The 3,892-nt window shown below is 48.8% G+C and overlaps 1 pseudogene; it reads right to left on the reverse strand.

Annotated features, from left to right (window-relative positions):
- Window positions 1-548: 548 nt before the first annotated feature.
- LOC139015521 (glycolipid transfer protein-like) lies at window positions 549-1,457 on the reverse strand (annotated as a pseudogene).
- Between the last annotated feature and the right edge of the window lie 2,435 nt (window positions 1,458-3,892).

Below are 3,892 nucleotides of genomic sequence, written 5' to 3' on the forward strand. Positions count from 1 at the left end.
TTCAACTATAAAAAACTGTCTGGAAAAAGACAGTGGGAAAGAGCAGGGTCTATAATGACAGCGCTGTGATGCTGGGCTGTGCAACCACAGGAGAGCACACAGCAGTCTGCTTTAAAAAAAATCCTGTATAATTTCAAATCAGACCCCTCATGGTCTGTACACAACCCGAAACATCACTGCACCAGATCCTCATTTTTAAAATGAGGTGTATGACAGGGCTTCCCCAGGGTCACCCACCACGTGAGGGGATAGGGACAGAAAACCCTAGGATTTGACTTATTAGCAACATTAACTGATTTTTATCACACTGAAATGAAGGCAGGCAGTCTGTGCTGCCATGAAATTAAGAGGTGATTCAGAAGTAGGGTGGTTATTTATTGCTCTGTTAGGATAGACCCCAAAAATGACTTTTCAGAAACCAGGGCTGTCCCCTGCAATCCCAGCCAGACTCTGGACTGCTCTGGGGACGCAGGCCAAGGCGGCCTGCCAGCTTGCTTCACAGTGATTCTGGCTTGTCTGTTTCTGGGAGTGCTGGCCACTGGGCATGCCTACACCTTGTAGTTGAGCTCGGTGTTCATCTTGGTGTACATCTCCTAGATGACGTCAATGGTGGCCGTGTAGTTGACCAGTAACAGGCGGACCTTCTTCAGGCACTCCTCCTCCATCACGTTCTGGCCCTTAGAGAGTGCTTTCAGGAAGTCAGACTTGTAGGGCGCAGCATACAGCGCTGCCTGGAAGATCTTCTGCACGATCCAGCTGTGGTACTTCTTGAGGGCCATCCCGTAGGCCTTGGAGGCGTTGACACGCATGAGGTTGGGGTGGCTCCAATCCCACTCCCCATAGCAGATGCTCCGCAGGAAGACCTAGATGAAGTAGAGGCCCTTTTTCAGCCACATCAGCACCAGTGTGGCCCCCGCTTTGGGCTACTCTGCTCCATACATTTCCTTCTCCGCCTCCAGGATGTTCCGCAGGGTCCGGAACTTGGCCAGGTCAGTGTTGTACACAGCTTTGATTTTCGTGATGTTACCACTTACGTCTGCCTTGATGGGCATAAACACTGGGGACCCAAGGCAATCAAAGAAGGGCAGCAGGCCCTGACCAGTTTGTCTCAGTGGATAGAGCGTCGGCCTGTGGACGCAAGGGTCCTGGGTTCAATTCTGGTCAAGGGCATGTACCTTGGTTGCAGGCACATCCCCAGTGGGGAGTGTGCAGGAGGCAGCTGATCAATGTTTCTCTCTCATCAATGTTTCTAACTCTCTATCCCTCTCCCTTCCTCTCTGTAAAAAAGCAATAAAATATATTTTAAAAAATAAATAAATAAATAAATAAAATTGATTAATTAATTAATTTTAAAAAAAGAAGGGCAGTAGATGGGACACTGCCTTCAGGAAGGGCCCTGTGTCAATCTGCTTGTCCATAGGCAGCGGCTTCAGCAGGTGCTCAGCCAAGAGCGCCATTTCAGGGTTGAGGCCGGCAGTGATGCCGTTTTCTAATTGGATCTCTCTCTTCCTTCCCCAACACACTCCAAATCTACTCCGGAAAGATCACCCCAACCCCACAGACCCTTAAGACCTTCCCCCCTATTTCTTTGATTTTCCCCCATCAAACTCGCAACCTATCATGTTGCCTAGGAGTGCCCCTAACCGCTCCCTGGAAGGCGGGGCCAGCTCAGCGAGGGGCCATGGTGGTTCTGGTCTAACATTCATTATGGTTGTGACGCCATTATGGTCACTGGCTTTATATATATATACTAGAAGCCCAGTGCATGAAATTCGTGCACAGTGGGGGGAGGGGGGGGCTCAGCCCAGCCTGCACTCTCTCCAATCTGGGACTCCTTAGGGGATGTCCAACTGCCGGGTTAGGCCTGATCCAAGGTATCGGGCCTAAACCAGCAGTCAGACATTGCTCTCACAATCTGGGACCGCTGGCTCCTAACCACTCACCTGCCTGCCTGCCTGATTGCCTCTAACTGCCCCCCCCCCCCCGCCAGCCTGATCACCCCTAACTGCCTCTTCCTGCTGGCCTGATAGCCCCTAACTGCCCCCCCTACTGGCCTGGTCACCCCTCACTGCCCCCCCCGCCAGCCTGGTCACCCCTGATCCCCGCCCCCCCGCCAACCTGGTCACCCCTTACTGACCCCCCCCCCGCCCTCCTGGTTGCCCCACGTAGCCTGCTGTTTGGTCATTTGGTCGCCCCTCACTGCCCTCTCCCCCCTCCCCCACCAGCCTGGTTGCCCCATGCAGCCTGCTGTTCGGTCATTGCGTGAGAGCATCCCAACCAATTTGCATATTACACTTTTATTAGTATAGATGATATATGATAATTTAGATCAAATATATTCAGATCTAAAAGCTGTTGAAAAGTTGGAGGGTTGCTGGAATTAACAAATAAAAATATCCCTTGCAGCCACTGTGGAAAAGTTCTGGAAATTGATAGTGGTAATGGTTGCACAGCATTGTGAAAGAACTTAGATCCACTGAATTGTACATTTAAAAATGGTTAAAATGGTAAATTTTATGTTATGTATATTTTACCACAATTTTAAAAAAGCATTTTGATAGAAAAAAATATTAAGCACTTTGCCTTAAAAATAAAGTCCTGTGTAATACTTAGGACATACCTAAACTTAAAGTTTATTTATTGTTTATCTGAAATTGTATCCTATATTTTATCTGGCAACCTTAAATTAAGGACTTTCTCTTAATCTTAGGACCTTCCCAGGATTCAAGAACCATCCTTTTGAAAAATACCACATGACCTCACTCATTCATGGGTGATAGAGACCATTATAAACTTTTGAACAATAATAGATACAGAGGCAGAGCTGCCTCACACAGATTGTCAAACTGCAGCAGGAAGGCTGGGGAGGGTTGGGGGGCAGGAGGGAGGGGGGTAAGAGATCAACTGAAGGACTTGTATGCATGCATATGAGCATAACCAATGGACATAAGACACTGGGGGGTAGGGGAAGCTGGGGTATTGTCAAGGGCGGGGAAAAAAAAGGACACATATGTAATACCCTTTGTAATGCTTTAAGCAATAAAAAAAAAAAAAAAGAACCATCCTTCTAAAGCCAAAAATCAGTGTTTGTGGTCTGATAAGAATGAGTATACAAGACAGAAGCAGAAAATCAGGGGGTGCCTCTCTAATTATAGACTCAACCCTAGACAGAGACCACACCGCGATCCCTCAGCCCTCGCTCCCTCCATCAGTGAAGAGGTAAAGATTAGAAATCTTGGTTGGGTTTCCCATCTGTTGTTTAATCATCACGATCCACAAATGCAGTAAAAGCTGGTTATAAACCCCTTCTTACAATTGACCACGTGGCTAGAATTACAGTTGCAGATGGCGACACTCATGCGTGTGACTCAGACGATAGCCTCGTCCCCCGCCATCAATGCATCTTCACACCAGAGTTGGTAAGAACCCATGGGGTGCCCAGATGCCTAATTGCACCACCATGTGCACCCATGTCTTCTCCATGAAAGAAACTGCCTGCACAGCTCATCGTACAGCAAGAAACAACAGGTGCAAAAGGCAAAGGCCACTTTGGAACCATTTGGACCAAAGAACATGGCTCCGTGTAACAAGAGCGCCCACAGACTTGGCACGCCTGTGTCCATCTGCCTGTGCGCTGGGCCTGGAATCGGACCACAGCCGAGGAGTCTGTGGCTGCCGTTCCAGGTGGTCCCACCTACTCCTTCTCTCAACCGAGACGAAAGGCAGCTGGGGAGGGCTTCTCGAGAAGAGATGGGTCGTGTCCAATTCATTTTTACTGGGTGCTGACAAGTCACAGCGAAAGTCGGGAAATGAGTAGCACAGCAAAAACACACAGGTCACAATGCGCTGGTGAATGATTACCAGAGGAGAAATTCATTACCGGCGCGCTCAG

Source organism: Myotis yumanensis, unplaced genomic scaffold (assembly GCF_028538775.1).
Source record: "Myotis yumanensis isolate MYYU_CA2020_CCGP unplaced genomic scaffold, mMyoYum1.0.hap1 SCAF_8, whole genome shotgun sequence".
NCBI classification, from domain to species: domain Eukaryota; kingdom Metazoa; phylum Chordata; class Mammalia; order Chiroptera; family Vespertilionidae; genus Myotis; species Myotis yumanensis.